The sequence below is a fragment of the Diadema setosum genome, chromosome 13 (assembly GCF_964275005.1).
Source record: "Diadema setosum chromosome 13, eeDiaSeto1, whole genome shotgun sequence".
Taxonomy (NCBI): domain Eukaryota; kingdom Metazoa; phylum Echinodermata; class Echinoidea; order Diadematoida; family Diadematidae; genus Diadema; species Diadema setosum.
In genome coordinates, this window is record NC_092697.1 from 8996398 (window position 1) to 9014557 (window position 18160).

The 18160-nt window shown below is 38.7% G+C and overlaps 1 long non-coding RNA gene across 1 annotated transcript; it reads left to right on the forward strand.

Moving 5' to 3' along the window:
* Positions 1 to 8732: 8732 nt before the first annotated feature.
* LOC140236884 (uncharacterized) lies at positions 8733 to 17871 on the forward strand. Its single transcript, XR_011901808.1, has 4 exons — positions 8733 to 8756; positions 12304 to 12401; positions 14002 to 14077; positions 16920 to 17871. It is a non-coding gene; the product is annotated as an uncharacterized lncRNA (long non-coding RNA).
* The last annotated feature ends 289 nt before the right edge of the window (positions 17872 to 18160 follow it).

The following is an 18160-nucleotide window of genomic DNA, read 5'->3' on the forward strand; positions in this document are numbered from 1 at the left end:
AAAAAAAGTGTTCTTCCTTTATGTGTTACTTGTGTTGGTAATTATTCTACACCTTGCTACTGCCTACCAAATAAAAACAAAGGAGGTAATACCTAAACATACACTACCTGGAAAGGTGCAAAATCACTGATATTACTATTAAACTGTTGGTGCAATGCAGCAATTACACTACTAAACATTACAGCATGACAATTGATGTTTTTGATCTCAAAATTGGCAATGCGCAGTACTATAGAAAGCACATTTGTTTTGACATTCCAACACAGTCTTAGAACATGCAGTAGAGAAGTTTCTATGTTCCCCATCTCCCCATCCCCTCCTTCGAATTACAAAAGGAGACTAAAAACAAGATCAAATACCTTTACAAAAAGTTGAGTTTATCAAGAGAACAAACTTTCACAACAAAATGTCCACACATGATCTGTTTTAACATCATGTTGTTCTAACACCATACTCACAAAGCTGGATGGAGCAATTCATTATACACTATCTCCCATGGTGAAAAAAAAATAACAACTACAGTGACAACAAAATAGATTACTGAAATCATTGGCCCGAATTCACAAAGGTGGTGCAATTGAAACCATGGCATAAACCATGAACAAAGACCACAGTCTTTTATGGGACGCCATGTGTCGCATGGCCTATTTTCTTTTGAAATGGTCATTCCTTCAACCAAATGATCATTTCGTACGAAAAATTTTGTAACGAAAAGTTTTGTCAAAATAGGCCATGTGACACTTGGTGCCCAATACAAAACTACAGTCTTTGTCCATATTTAAACTATGGTTTCAATTGTACCACCTTTCTGAATTCAGGCCATTGTGTGAGTTGTTAGTACTAATTGGGTGCTATCTACAAATGCCTAGTGTTACCGGTGCTGCAATTGAATCCTGTGAATCCTGGTAAGCATGTGCAGTTGTATGCATCGATGAGATTGTTGCAGGTTCCATTATTTTGGCAGGGATTCGAGAGACACTCGTTGATATCTGGTGAAGGCAAGAACGAAGTCATTCAACATTTACAGGATTTATCAAAATACAATAAGACTATTGCAAAGAAGGCTAGGTACACTTAGGTACATAATTACACTTTAAGCATTCATTTGACACTATGAATGGTATTATCTCTTTGTGGTTCTTTGTTAGTACATGCATTTTGTGCCATCTATGAAATGCTACTTTTTTTATTGCATGGTAACTCTACATCTTGGCTCATTTTGACAAAAATTAATCATCATGACTATTAAGAGGTCACAGGTGCTAAATTGCAGGTAAACTAATGAAGAGTGAAATCTATGTTAGATCAAGAATCATTTTGACAAAAATTACTCATTTGGACTCAGGGGTCCCAGGTACTTATTGCAGGTAAACACATTGGGACACTGACACAGTTTGACAAATGCACATTTAGAAATACTGTAAAGATTTTTACAGGGTTTCTGAATGTAACTTTTGGAATAGAGATTGCCAGTAGTTAGTCGAATATCTTGTTTCTCATTTTCTACATTCATTTGAAACATCTGGCAGTATTGTACGAAAATATTTTCCTCCAGTGGTTTTGACAAGCTCTAAAAGAGCTGATGAAATTTGTGGTGGGGAAAAAAAGACATCACAATTGTTTCAAAAATCTATAGGTACACATGGAATACATGTTGTAGATATAAGCCTACAGATTACTGATTTTCTGCTTGAACAGTGCAACCGATGCACATTGAAAGTAATTTATATTTCAGAAATCTGTAGGTAAACATGGGATAAATATATGTATAAGCCTACACAGTACTAATTTTCTGCTTCAACAGTGCAACCAATGTATAAGTAGTTTCTAACATATTTGCATACTTTCTGAACAATATTAACCACAAAGCAAAGAAAAGTTGAGCATGGTAAAGATTCTGTTGCAATAAGCTATTATCACAATGCCGAGAGCTCATGCATACTTATGGAATTTTATAGGATATGAATGCTATGAATGATAGTACATAGAAAAACTATTAGAGAGTGCCAGCAAAGAGTAACAGTGTTTACAGGTTGTTTGAAGGTAGATTATAGTAGGCAGAGAGAAAAAGAAAGACTGGCAGACATACATACATACAAACAGCAGAGAGAGAGAGGACAGACAGGACAGGATAGACAGACAGACAGACAAAACTGAAACGAAAGACTCTCGAAACTGCCGAAAGTAAGCATGAATTTATGCAAATACTAAACTGTAACCATTCATTTTCATCATCAACAAAATAAGAACCCCCCCATGCAAATATAAACTTGTTTGTCCACAAGTCATTGAGCAAACACACAATCCACACCAAGACACAAGAAACAAGACACAAGAAAACCAATGATAGGACACCACAATTTGTGACAATGCAGGAGTAAACATTTTGTTTTGTTTTTTGCTCATTTGATCACACCGAAGAGCTGCCAATGAAATTCTGAAACACATTCAGAACAAATTTTTAAGACAAAGTCACAATTGAATTTAAAAATAGGAATATTGCACATACACAGTAACATATATGCACATTAAATCAAAGTTCAGAAAAAGAAAGTTTTCTCTTTCAACTGAAGAATGCACCTTATATTCTTGATGAAGAAAACACAGAATGAATATTGCAGACAGACAGTTGTTGGCAGATCTTCTTTTGTAATTTGATATTGCTTGTTTGTTTGTATGTTTGTCTGTCTGTCTGTTTGTTCGCATCATGAGTTGATTGGCTGGTTGGCTACTAATCTACTGGTATTGTCACCCCAACTGTACTTTTGTGTGTATTTTGGTTCCTTTGTTGGGCTTCAAGCGCAGGTGTGATGAACTAGACAACCTTTAATAAATGGGTTAAGAATGTAAGCATTATGATGTCACAAATAGAACAACTTGGAGAGGAATAGCAGCTGGCTGGGTATACATATGATACACCCTGCTGCTGGAAGGTAGTAGAAGCAATTAAAAAAGAGAGACACCATCAAACAAATCATGATTAAAAGGTGAAAAAAGAATGAGTTACACATTTGGTTACCATGGAAACAGGAACAAAGAAGAAGCACACATGTTAATAAACATTCAAAGATCAATCATTCTTGGTGTAAACAGTAAGCAACATTCATTTGATAGTTTTTATTGAAAAACTTAAGTTTTCATTTCGTAATGAAAGATAAAGAAATATATAACAAACTTCCGAGAGCCCTACAAATGGAATGAAATGAGAGACAAGACAACGAGGGCAGCAGACTTCAAGAATGTATTTGAAAATGGGAGGAAAGAAATTGTGAACACATTGTATACCAGACAATAACAATGAGAAACAACGAGGGCAGCAGACTTCAAGTATGTGTTTGAAAATGGGAGGAAAGAAATTGTGAACACATTGTACACCAGACAATAACAATTAGAAACATTTTGACAGAGTCAAAGACAAAAAGAAGGGGGGAAAAAGATTAAAGATTATGGGAGATAAGAAGATGGTACAAAGAGAACACAGCTGCCTGCTGGTTAGTGGAATTTCCCAAGACAGGAGGAACAACATGAAATATAAAGATCACAGTCATGATTGGATGATATTCCGTCATGATAAAAGCTGTACATTTCAGTAGATCAAAGCATGAAAGTAGGTGTTATGACAAGGATCAAGATGTAAAGGTACGTAGCTAGTGTCGATCACTGGCGAATACAACACGAAACACGAATAGAAGGTAGCCTGCACGGAGTCGGGATCTCATAATGATGTGAATTTCCTGCTCCCATGATTATTTTACCGCCGAGTCTTACCTTTTGTGCACATCAAACAGATCATACAATTTATGTTCATATATATGTATATATCTATACAAATACATAAATGCATCTTGTGAATATTTCTGCCCATGATATATGTGAATATATATCTTTTTTTTTAATGCAAAGAAATGTTGGCATGATCTTTTTTTTTTTTAAAGATAAAGCATGTTGCTGTTTAATGCCAAAGTACATGTCTACATGCAGTGGATAGCAGTGGCGCACCCTCCCTTTAATTTTTCTTAAAACAAGAGATAAATCAAAAAGAAAATGAAGGGGGGCGCATGTGTCCCCTTTCCTTTATTTTTTTTTTTTATTGTAGTAGCACCAGAAAATTGCACTGAAGCCTTTTTATTTGCTTGTCAGCCAATGACACCACAAAGTGGCAAGAAAATGGCACGGGAGGCCTTTTTTTTTTGTCAGCTGATTAAACCCGCAAGTAGTACAAGACAATTTTGTTTTTACATTCCCCCCCCCCCCCCCCCCCCCCTCCCCCTCCCCCTTTATGAAATTCTTGGATTATCCACTCCTGACATTTATAAATATGCCTCTTTGATGCACCAGGGGAAAGAATGATGATGAACCAAAGGCCAGGAAAAAAAAAAAGGTTTTCAAATAGTTTTTGGTGGATTCATGATCCATGTTTCCTACACACAATAAGCAATGAAGAGGGACAATTTCTGCTTTGAATTAATGCATACTGTCATGTACTTTCTGCATTCATTTTGGCAATATTGAAAGGTTGTTATAGAGCTAATGTCTCATTGAATCATGAGTAAATAATTGCCTTTTTAAAAGAATTTACTGCAAAATCTATCCATCACTGGACATTTCTAGTTGGAATCATGGTTGAATATTGACATTTGCAGTCCAAACACAGTGACCTTTAAACCTGAGCTTTTCCTTTTCAACTCTATCATTTTAGGAAATAATCGTCTTGGTCAGGTACTGTTAGAGAAGACATTTTTGTGGGGTTCAAATTTCCTGGCATTTCATGTGACTAGAAACTAACACAAAAATAAAAGCATGCAAATACTTTTGCTTGTCATATGTAACACTACATGTACGTAATGTCTTTATTCCCCAGAATTAAAAAAAAAAAAAATGAAATTCTTCTTTCCTGGCAGAGCGCAAAAAACTTGGTCCTATGAAAATAGTAGCCCATCTGGGCCAAGTATCAAGACAGAAAATCCACTACAGGGTTTTCAATAAATCATATTTAGTAAAATTGAAGAGTACAGATACAATACATGTAGATAGGTAGACAGGGAAACTGAAAACAACGCTGCCTCAAGCATCGTCTGGAGGTATAGATAGGACATGAAAAAATAAAGAAAAGAAAAGGAAATTGAATATACAGTTGAACCTCTCATATCCGGACAAGTCGGGACCGGGGCTCGTCCGGATAAGGGATTTGGCCGGATACGGGAGACTCAATGCTTTATACATGTAGAGTCTACATATACATACACATGTACATGTACTGATGTAGCCCATTGTAGTACCACATGTAGTAATGTTTATACTGCAACCTTTTCATTGTTACACTCAGTAACAGACCCTAAAATAGAGGTTCGTGTTTGCAAGAATGAAATCATTTTCTTTTATAAATTCTTGGGATGATTTACCTAAATAATTATTAAGAAATGTATCCGTTGGGAATCCCCCTTTCCTCCCGTAATTATTACAAAAGATAAAAAAATCACGGCGAGATTGCGTCCGGATAATAGAGAGATCCGGATAAAGGGAGGCCGGATAATAGAGGTTCAACTGTACCACAAAGAAAGTAGACAGCACAGCAAATGACATGTTCATATTTCAGCCACGGCAATATATATGTCATACATGATATTCATACTCCCACTGCTCAATGGGTGTGAGTATTGCACAATGCGGTAGTGTAAAAGTAAAGACCTACCAGTGCAGTTTCTTCCATCTCCAGCTAGCATATAACCTGCTACACATGAGCAGTTGAATGATCCAATGGTGTTGCTGCAGATTCCATTTTCCTCGTCACAGGTGTCATTCCTCACATGACACTCATTGATGTCTACCAAGCAGAGGGTTCAGAAAATTGATGTAAACATATCTCTTTGTGAGTTCCACAGTTGCTGTGAATTTAACCCGTTTAATTTCACAATAAATAGGGGGAAAAAGAACCAAACTATTGGTCAAAATATCTATAAGTTGTATGCTTTATAATACTCAAGCAGACAATAGCAAGATATGCATTTTTTCCTTTTTCTACTCTGGCTGTTTTTGTTCTCTTGTTTTATTATTTATAAAAAAAAAAACCAAGACTGAAGCAATGCTGTATGGTTCAGGGACGGGGATAAGAGAAGGGTTAAGATATCAGGGTGGGGCCTAGATTAAGTAATCCTGCACTATGCTCCCGTGCAGGTAACCTGACAGTAGCCATACACAGTTTAATTCTCTGAGGCCCATACATCCATTGGAGTTTCAAGCCCCCTGTCTCAATTTAAGTACTTCTTCACAGACTCCTTTGAATTTCCCTGTACATCGAGATATTTCTGATACTCGGTACCCAGATCAAGCATGCATAGAGCTGAATCTCTGTTAAACCCCATCCATGTATCACAAAAAAAAGTAACACATCAACAGACAAATTAACAAATTTTGTTTTTAAGACCAAGAACAAGAACACGCCCAAACTGTCTCAAAAGACATACCAACACAACTGCTGGGGTCTGTCACGTTCCTCTCATAGCCAGCATTGCAGGTACAGTCGAAACTTCCAGGAGTATTGGTGCAGTTGCCATTTTGGCTATCGCAGGGGTAATCGTTGCCGTCACTTCCGTCAAACTTACACTCATCGACGTCTAGGTTTCATTTCAGATCAAAATAAAATCATACATCATGTATCGATGGAAAAATATGTAGAGGCATAGCAAGAGAAGCAGAAAAAGTCAAATCAAGCCCAACTGAGACACCTACACACCTGCCTAGCATGTTGTAGGTGTATGGAGAGACATAAGAATCATTAGTCATGAATACATGTACTTCCACGAGTGAAGTGTTGGGTGTTTCATTTTCCTCATCTAAAATCTGCACCTACAATATGAAAAACCATTAATTTGTCATAATCCTTGCATTATATAATCTTCACTACTTATCAGAGTGCGTACATGTCCATAAATACACTCAATTTATCCTGCATGTTTAATAAACACACAAGGGTTTCATATATCGGAGAGCTACCTGTACATCTTGCAGCTCCTTTGCACATACAAACTCAGCCACACACCAATCTAATACATATACAGACAAATACTAAAACACCAAGACACAAATGTATTTGACACTACTTCTGGACAGAATTCTGTTGGCTGAAATCATGGCATCAAAAAAGATGAAAAAGTCTGATGAAGTGTGCAGGAGGTAGTTCATGCAATCAAAACACATGGGGATGAGGTGGCATCATTAAATGCAGGTTCACTTGAACCCTTTCAAAAAATGCTTGAAGTTAAACATGGCTGCATGTGAGGATAGCTATCATCGATGACCGCATGAAAGTGCGAACATGGCTGCCAGCCTATGAGGCACATCCCTCACTTTTTGTTCTGGACTGGGGAATAAAATATTGTGCAATATATTGTACATGTACACAAGATCTTTACGGTATAAAACATTATGCCTCCAGGCGGTCAAAATATGACTCCCATCAGATATTCTTGTTACACAAACTGCCTGATGTTGATGTGATGAACTGACCAAGGTGACCTCCTTTAATAAATGGGTGTAGAATGTAAGCACGACGCCACCTGCTGCTGGTAGATAATATATAGGAGCGCTTAAAAAAAAAAGAACAACATTAAACAGAGTATGATTAAAAGATATACTGTATTAAGAATGTGCTACACATTGGTTACCATGGAAACAGAAACATAGAGGAAGCACTTGTTCACACACATACATGGCGTAAATGGTATGCAACATTGACTGTACCCATCAAAATCAAAATTTCCATTTAGTAATGAATGAAAAATTAGAAGAAAAAAAATCACCAACTTCAAAGAGCCCTGCAAATGGAATGAAGAGACAAGACAAAGAGGGCAGCAGACTTCAAGAATGTTGCTGAGAAAGGAGCGGAGAGTAATCATGAAAGCACTGTAAACCACAGAATATGATTAGAAACATTACAGTAAGGATGAAGAGGAGAAAAAAAAATATGAAGATTTTTAGGTATTAAATGATGGTTAAGAGTACACAATCACCAGCTAGTTAATAGAGGAATTCCCCAAGACAAAAGGCACCACATGAAATACGAAGAGAAGGTTGTGATGTTTCATTATAATAAAAGCTGCATGATTCCTTTAAAGCGCGTCTGCACTGGCAAGAAACATGTCTAGCGCCATCATAAGGCTCATTTTTCTCTGTGGTGCCCAGCATTTCCCCCATAATGCCAAGCGGCGTGCAGCAATTAACCCCTTCCACACTGAATTCTGAAATCCCCATAGACTTAACACACAGACCACCAGGTTCCCGTAGGGGATGGCCTCGCAGCGCAGCGGCTTGCTTCGATCCCGCATTATGCGCAGTCCAGTGCATAGTATGTATACCATGATCGATGGTACATCCCATGGTTATGCGTACGTTGTCACGTAAATCACTTCGCGATCTGTTCGGTGCTTTCAAACACTGTCTTCAACATTCAGATCGTTTATTCTGATCTTTGTGTCGAACTTCGATCTGCATGCCATTATGTCGCGGATACGACTTGGTAAATGCTGGATCCAGTGGGAGGAGGTGCGAGCTGTTTATCGGCAAGAAATGAACAAGATAAACGTTGCCCTTCACGGCCCATCAAGCCATTCAACACAGGATGACTTTGCTGGTCATCTGCTGGATGTCCACCACTCGCACTGGGCATCAGCACTGTGTGCCAGGATTGCGGGATCAACCCGTTGTGCAAGTTTCTACTGATGCACTCAGACTGAGTCAGAAGCCTCTGATAAGCCAAGGTGGGTGAAACTCAACTTGTATGATATATAATTGTACCTATTTTTTATTCAGTTGCAAATGACATTCACTGAACGCTGAATTTATAACCTTCCAAATCCATGTAACGATAACGTTACCGTTACTTGAATTACCGGTACAGTTGTACCGCAGCGCGTTGATCATGCAACTATCGCGATGAACGATGACACAATTTAAAACAGCCTTATTCACATTTTTTTTTTAATGATTATCACAATAAATACTGACGTCCAACTTACGACAAAAAGTATTATGATGACTCAATGACTAGACCTAGGCCTGATTAAGTCAATTAGTGAACGTGTACGGTCACAGTAGTAGACCCAGCCATACATGTAAATTATCACTAACGTTAGCCGTAGACACCTAGGCCTATATGAACGTTTTCATTTTTAGCTTATTGTTCCTCACTAACCCAGCCTCAACAAATTGTCAAAATTTCTAGGAAGGGAAATCATGATCAATTCAAGATATGTTATCTGTTTTCCAATTGCAATCTCGAGATTGGTGTCATTTCTCACATGTGTGGTAATATTCAGGGGGACAGCACATCAGCTGTATAGTGAGGTGCCCGCACCTCGTCAGGGGCCCGAATACCGTCACCCCGCTTAAAATTGTTTTGAGCGCACTAAACAAAAATTTATGCCCGGGACTGTCTTCAGTACGCTTGAAACTTGGCAGGGCTACCACAACCAAGCAAATTGTGGTGAAAACTGAACAGTTTTTCGCGAAAATCTGAAATTTTAATTGGGCTATAGGAATACGTGTTATAAGTCACCCGCACGCATCCTTTACGTGTATGTCTATGGGAACATCACGGTCACCCGCACACGTCTTTCACGTGCTAAGTCTATGGGAGAGCGGGTGACGAGTTGCGGGCCCCTTCCTTAGCGCGCAACTTTTTTGCATCGTTCGCGTTTGACGACGATAGCTGCAAATTTTCAATATCGATCAGTGAACTTGTGATTCCATTGGAATTTTCAGCATTTTTCCTGTATATGAGTTGGATTTCAAAGAATTTCAGTGGCGAAATGTGATTCAAATACGGGCAAACATTAACTATGACGAGGTGCGGGTCACCCAAGTATACATAGAGTCTATACTTGTAGGCCTAGATCTACAGTAGGACTAGGAACCGCGTGTACATTTGCTCTGGTACTACTAGTCACTACTAGACTACTAGTGCTGACTGTAGTACTAACGTTAGATCTGTAACTCTTACCGTCTAGTTATCTTAGTACTAGCAAAGATTTATGTGCGAGAGATAACGCATCTGGAGCTTTCATCACTCATTGTGTTGGACTTCATGAAAACTCAATAAAGAGCATGAAATTTGAAGGAATATTTTTCTGCACATCGTGTAGTATATCTAAATCAGCTATTGAAAATAATTTTTGGTCGTACAAAACCTTATGGTAATAAAATGCTTGACTACATGTACAGTTGTAGCGACAGTCTTATACAGGGCAGCTTGCATGCAACGTTGCAGACAACTGGGTGCAATTGAACTCACATGGTGACCGGCAATAGATTGTGCAGACCTGCAGCCTGTGCCTCCATGGGATATGGGTTACCACTTATCGCACAATCCTGCAGGCAACACCTCCACTGGTTACAAAAATAAGATTTGGTATTCAAACCCTTGGACTGACTGGAGGCCCTGGCTGCAGGATTGCACAATCTATCGTTGGTCAGGTGCAATTGAACTCACATGGTGACCGGCAATAGATTGCGCAGACCTGCAGCCTGTGCCTCCATGGGATATGGGTTACCACTTATCGCACAATCCTGCAGGCAACACCTCCACTGGTTACAAAAATAAGATTTGGTATTCAAACCCTTGGACTGACTGGAGGCCCTGGCTGCAGGATTGCACAATCTATCGTTGGTCAGATTTTGTGAGCTCACTTGCACCTAGTTGCCAGCGCGTTGCATTGCGAGCTGGACTGTATGAAAGACGTAGACATTAAATTCATTATGCCTTTCATACATGTACGTACCTGTACTGTACTTTTTCGAGTATGGTTACAGTTGTAGTTCCCTGTTTCGGTAGGTTGTATAATATAACAACTAAGGACAGTTGGGGCTCAGTAACTGGACACCAATTTTACTAAGATTTAAAATGAGAAAATTTGGGTGTTTTTTACGTCAAATGGCCAAGGTCAAAGAGAGCATATCAGAATAAATTGATTTGATTTGTGGGCATTATTGGAAATACAAGGCCAGAACAAAAGGAAGGTACAGGCACATTTGTACAATGTATAATTGTCACACATGCAAAACTGCTATTTCATACATTTACACTGTACAGACCCTACGTGTACACGCCAATGTACACTCCCATCAAATTCAGCACCTTTTCTTTGCCATCATAATATCAATATACAGTGTAGTAGAAATACTGATTTCTTGATGTCAAGATAGCTTTGTAGCGGAGTAATTGGCTGTCCTTGAGTGGTATACCTGATCAGTTATGTGAAGCCAGATGAATATTGCACGATGGACGAGTGTAATATTCGTCAAGCTGAATGCAATATGTCTGGTATACCATGAAAGGGTAGCCAATATTATGATCATTATGTAGATCTGCCCCCAAAGATGCGTGAACAGTGGTTTGGAATTCATGGAAATCGCTTAAATTGAAATTGCATTTTACACTAGTTTATGAAATGAAAGAATTCCATGTCTCATCCACCTTTACTGGTACGAAAGCACAGTCGCACGCTACTCTAGCGCACTGTCATACCATCTCAGTAGGCTACCGGGCCATGCAGTATGGTGTATTGTTTCACAGAAATCTTTTACAGTAACCTATTGGGATTTTCATCTTTCTTCAACATGGTCATTGCTGCATGATTGGTAATAAAGGGGACAGACTACATGTTTTTAGTGTGCTGCTGAAACCTCTCATATAATATTCACTAATGTGATATGAAAAGTCTGGGGTACAGTACATTTGTATGCATGGTATCCAACTAACATTATGTTTTATGCTGTACTGCTCTTACCTTAATTTACCTTGATGTTGGGCATAAAGTATACACGATGTATAAACTTATTTGCCCCTGTGCATCATCTTTGTGTTAGTTCTCGGTCATCAGAATAATCTGACTTACTTGTAGCCTCTGCAGCTGATAGCACAACATCACAGACAGAAACCATCTCCACCTCTGCAGTTGCTGACAAACATTGTACAGCATTGTCTTCTTTGAGGTTGTGCTCCTCTGAAATATGTAGTGCATTGTCAATCACCTCAGAATCCATAATGTCCACTGGACGATTTTGATTGCATGGAAACCTTACTCTTTGCATGCTCTGCAGGTTGATTAAAAAGGTATTTTACACACAAAGGTCAGCTACAGTGTCTAACAGAGCCCTAAGGTGATGTCAATGTTTCAAGGCACTCTTGGAATTTTGTGCCAATGGAAATACATTGTGTGGAATAACAATGAGATTTAATTTTTCTTCAAAGTTAGATGTCTTTGGTTATATTGTGTAGTACAAGCTGTCAGTTCATGTGTTTTTCAGAGCAACTACTGCTGAAGATCTACCTGCAGGAAGCTCTGTCCAGATACGTCTCGAACTCCCAAGGACTCAAGAATTGGGCCAGCCGGTAGATACTTCAAGTGAGATTTCTTGAAGCGTACATTGTAGTATTGATAGGGTCCGAAATTTATTTTGTGATCATTGTTTGTTCTTACAGCATAATCCTGTCGGGATGGATAACAAAAATATCCTATAAACCCAGAGATGCCGACTATTCTGGAATATTCATTAAGCCTGTCAATAGCCCTCCCCCATACAGTTTGTTTTTCCTGAGTGGCTAATAGTAGATGGTTGCCTCTGAAGACACAGTACATGAATAGTGTAATGTATTCATACACAAACCTCCTTATCATCTGTTCGGTGATACGAAAAAAAAAAAAGGTGACTTACAGTTACTAAGTAAGTTCAAACTCAAGACCTTTATTGGTCAACCAAAGCAGTCATGACATTGGGATGAGTTATTTTGATTTGGATAGATATGCTGATATCTAACACCAAACATGGAAAATAGCTCATGATTGGCCAATTTCTGGATACCTTGTAACGAACAGTGCTGGGAATTCATCTGACTTCTTGAGTCTTTTGCTGATTTTACCCATAAAATAGCATGCAGTATTTAGGATGTATCCTGCTGGAAACATCAAGTTATATACCGGTACTCATTGTTCCTGTTATTTCTTTCCAGAAATGTTCTGCTGAAGTGGAAGTTTACCATCAGCAAAATTAGTGTTATTTTAAGTTCTGCAGCCCAAGATATCTTCGGCCTCGTATCTCAGAGGAAAAATGCCACCTGAAATAACTTGTGCATTGGAAGCAATGTTCTGAATAAGGAATGAAAGAATGCAAATGGCCATCCAACTGATCCAAATGTTCCTCTCAGAGAAAACATTAAAAAAAACATGTTTTCTTTGGTCAGAATACTGCCTTTAGTATACCAGACGATGTTTAGTTTGTGAGTTATTCAGAAAAAATGTTTTTATTTCGTATACCGGTATACAAATCAAATGATTTTATTAAAACTCTTAAAACCATTGCTTTGATAAGAGTGTGATCCCTCAGCTACATTGTAAAGGAACAATACATGTGTACTCTATACTCTACACAGTGTGTCCTACAGTGTATACCCATTGACCAATTACCATTCAATTTTAGGAGTTTGTTGTAAAAGAATGTTTGTAACCTTTACTTTTTGAGAAGTACACTGTATTATACTCAAGGTCATTGCTGCTGTTTGCCACACATCATACTTTTCATGGTAAATGCACTGTACAATGATTGCCTTTTCAATATGTTATTCCCATCCATATTAAAAAGACAATATCGTGATCACAAATTGTGTGTAAAAGAGCATTTGCAACACCCTATATCTGCACTTTTTTTTCAGCCAATTAGCATATATTTTTGGGTACATTTTTTTTTCACGTATCCCTGAGAATTTTCTTGACCATAATACATACTGATGTGTTCTTTCTAGGAGTGTTGTGCTACCTTGCTCGTTGATAACTAGGACTCTAAAAATCTAGGATCAAACTGTAAAATTTTGTACTCGACTCGACATGAAAATGTCATTTACTGACACTCATTCGGAAAATATATGTCATTAGTATAATTGAAAGTAATTATGACTTTGTTGCATTACATGTATGTGGTTAATTAAGTATGCTTTGTTTGTGTTTACAGCTCCTAGGAGAGCTCCTCTGCGCAGAGGAGTGTTGTTTTCACCGATCAACTCTAAGACCCTCCTGAACCAAGTCAGGTGAGTATCAAACTAAAAATTATCATTGTTATGCACAGGCTTATTGACAATAAAATGCCCACAAATTTGACCATGAATCCTTTTTATTCCTCTGTCCGATGGGTGCTTGAGGCATGATATTTTTGGGTTGTAGGTCTGTCTGTCTACTTTAGTATACGCGATAACTTGAGTAATACTGAGCGGAATTTGACCAAACATAGTCCGACTATGAAGTATGATTGGGCAATCACTTGATTAGAAATTGGTCGTAGGTCAAAAGTGAAGGTCATCTAAAACAGTTTATGCAATAACTCAAGACTGTATTGAGCAAATTTCAGCAAACTTGGCACTAGGGTAAAATATGATAGGGCACTAACTTGATAACATTTTGTGTAAAATTGGCAAGAGTCAAAGGTCAAGGTCAAATTCTAAAAATTCACTGTGTGATATTAAAACTCAAGACTGGATCAAGCAAATTTCACTAAACTTTGCACAAGGGTGAAGCAAGGTGGGATAATCACTTGATTAGACTTTGGGTAAAATTGGGTAAAACTTCAAAGGTGGATGTAGCAAATCTCAATAAACTAGAGCAATGTACAATGTACATATACCTCAAACAAACATAATGAATGTTCGATATTCTGAAGGTTCATTATTCCGAAGGTTCGTTACTCCGAAACACACATATTCCCAATACCTAGAGGTTCGTTAATCCGAAAATGAAAAAGGTTCATCAATCTGAACATTTGTGGCGTTATTCCAAAGATTTGTTAATCCGAAATGATATTTGGAAAAACAAATCTTCGGAATAACGAATCTGCGGACTGAAGAGCCTTCGGAATGACAAACCTTTGGAATAACGAGCTGTAACCCTATTGGGTACCATGTTACCAGGTCTAATAATTGGGGTCTGTGACAAGACTATACTCTTGGCGCTGTTCCCAGGCCATGACCAGGTGCCAGTTAGCCTTTTGTCAAGGCCCTCTCGCTGTATGGTGAAGAGAGCCCAGCTGAGTGGGGTTGCGCTGGCGCGCTCGGCTGGGCTCGCTTCGCTCGCCCATTACAGCGAGAGGGCCTTGACAAAAGGCTAGGTGCCAGTTGTAATACGATCTCACGAAAGAATGCTTGTGCGCGCCGTGTTCCTTTGTCGGTAGCCCTTCCCAGGCCCCAACCCTGTCTAGCACTTCTGTCTCTTTACTAGTAGTTGGTGTTTTTGTTTTTCTGATGGTAGTGGTCTCTGTCTTGGGTCTGTGTGTGTTTTGCATCTTTCATGTGCGAGGGGAAAAAAAGAGACAGAAAAGAACTTCAAGAATTCGAGGAAGTCTTGCGGATTTTCTTTCTCGTCATTCACGCTAGGGGAAAAAGGAGGGGGGGGGTATTTTTTTTCTGAATTGTTCATGGCAGGGGAAAGAGGAGACAGGGAGAGAAGCGTTTGTTGCTCTTTTTTCTCTTCAATCCTGTTTACATACATTTAGTTACTCTGAAGCATTGATAAAGATTTGCTGCTGTGAAGTCAATAGGACATTAAAATAAGAAGCCTCCCATTTACTTCTGTTCATCGAATCTTCACCTAACTACTGTACCTTTAGAGTATGGTAACAGGAATAGCAGAAATAGTTCTGGTTACCTTGACATATGTTTGCAGGGAAATCGTGGATGCACTTGAAATATAGTAGACTTTTTGAAGCTTGAAGTTTGTTATGAAGCCACATATACAGTGTACAAGTTTTGTACATGTAGGGCTCATCAGTTGTTCGATTTCGGTATGAATTTGGAAAGGTTGCAACACAGTTTAGTTAGCACAATTTCGTCAATTCCAAATCAAATTTAGGAGACAGAATCAATTTTCTAAGCCAAGTATCGGAAATCCCAATCAGAGCTGCATATGATAAATTGATATGTCGTGTTACATTGTATCTTGTAGTTTAGTAATGACCAAAGATTCAGGGTTACCTCAAGAAAATCTGATGCATTGCTAAATGAATTACAATATGGAAGATATATTGGTACAATGAAAGATTTTCTACATGATTTGACTCACAAATATTGATTAAGTTGACTGACAAAATTATGTACCTGAACCTATATGCTCAACATAAAATATTTTAGAAACGTATTTGCCATAAAACCATCATACTAATGTGACGCCTAGAGCATATAAGTCCAAAGACAATGTTTTATAGTGGTAATTTAATCGCCTGTGGCTTGTGGGGTTTGATAAGACGGGGTTTGGTTTTCCCACAGACCGTATTGAATTTGGAGGAGAAACTTGCAATCTGCTCCATAAACCATTTTCGTACTGTATCCAGATTTACACAATTATACTTGTTTCCTTCCATGCGCTCATTGACAACAATTCGAAGAACTTGTCACAGACAGTCAGAATATATAATCTTCCTTGTTCACGACGCTGTTACAAACTTCACATGAGCGCGGACAAAGTTTGTTGGGTTGTCATTATTTGTTTACAAAAATACAATCTGAATACATGAGAAACCCGTTCATTAGCATTGACAACAATTCCAGAACCTGCAACAAACAATACTGGACACAAGAGACACAATATGGTTTTATGCTCCTACTTGCTCCCGAAGCTCGGACAAGCATCGCATGAGCTCGAACAAGCTTTTAGGGTCGCCATATGGGCATCCTTTATTGCAGCAACAAGTCTTAATACATGATAATATCATCTATTACCATTGAATGTTATGATGTCTAGTCAACCAACATGCAAACAAAAACAAACAATCAACAGTCAATGAATTAGTGCATGCGCATTTTGTGTTACAGTACTTTTGATGTACAGCTGTAGGCAGAATTTGTTTCATTATTTTTCTTATTTATTTCTGTCTCTCATGCGTAGGCCAAGGTGGAGGCGCTCACCAGGGATCAAGTCAATGAGCTGGCCATCACGAACTTGAAAAGGACAGCTGGACTATTCGAAGATTTCTTCGAGCAGTTTGTTCATCCACCGCCACAGCCGCCACGAGAGCCAGAGCCAGAAGCCGTGCCTCCATGGTGCAAATGTGGGCGGTGCAGGGAGATGGCGCATGACGTAGAGAAAAAATGCTGCAGAAAAGCTAACATGCAGTGTCACTCGCTCTCTGCACGATTCCGTCGCCTCTGTTTGGACCCAGCTGTACTCGACATCGTTCGCCACAACCTGGAGAACCAGCACGCCTGGGCCGCAGACAGGGGCAACAGATCATACCGTCACGCGTCATATCGCACATACATTGTACGTCCATTGGCAGCACGACAAATTGGGCGCTGGCAATCGAAGAGTGGTTCCCTCCTGTTCTGTCTGGGCCATTAGAACCGAGTACAGTACTCATCTGCTAACGGGCACTATGTAGGTTATCAGGAGGTCAAAGGGTACCGAGATGGTTATAGGGTCGAACTTTATATTCCTTCCACAACCATTTTCCTTGTATCTTGGATCTTGCAACATACTTTCAATAGACGACACTGGTTGCTCTTAGTTTGGTTAGGTCTTACGATTATTCTATGAGATGTGTGCTCATAGTACATGTAACATAGTGAAGTATCCCTTTGTTGTAGGCCTACTATCTATTACGCATGAGTGATTCTTTATGCACTTATATGCAGGTATCAATTACTGTATGAGACATTATGTTCATTTCAAGACACTAGTGATATTGTAAAATGCTGAATAGGTGAGTAAATCTAACAGAACACGCCAGAGATGACGAACTTCCTTTGTGGCTGATACATGTATAAAACTACATGTGGAAAAAAAAAATTGTACAAGACATTTTACCGATAATGTGTATACAAGTATGTATTGGATGGAGATATTTCTAAACATTTTCTTTGTATTTTTATTGTCTGCAAAGGCTGCAGATATTTCTAAACATTTTCTTTGTATTTCTATTGTCTGCAAAGCTACTTATTATGCCTCCATCTTGCGGTAACTAGTTATTTAGAATTTGTTTCACCCCATCCCTATGCTAAAACGTTTGTATGCACATTCTGCCAGCAAAACATATATGAATATGATATGCACATCCTCATTGACAGAACAGGGTTTATAGTTCGTGAGGTGGGATGCTTCTCTATATCAACACATGGCGGTCCATCTCC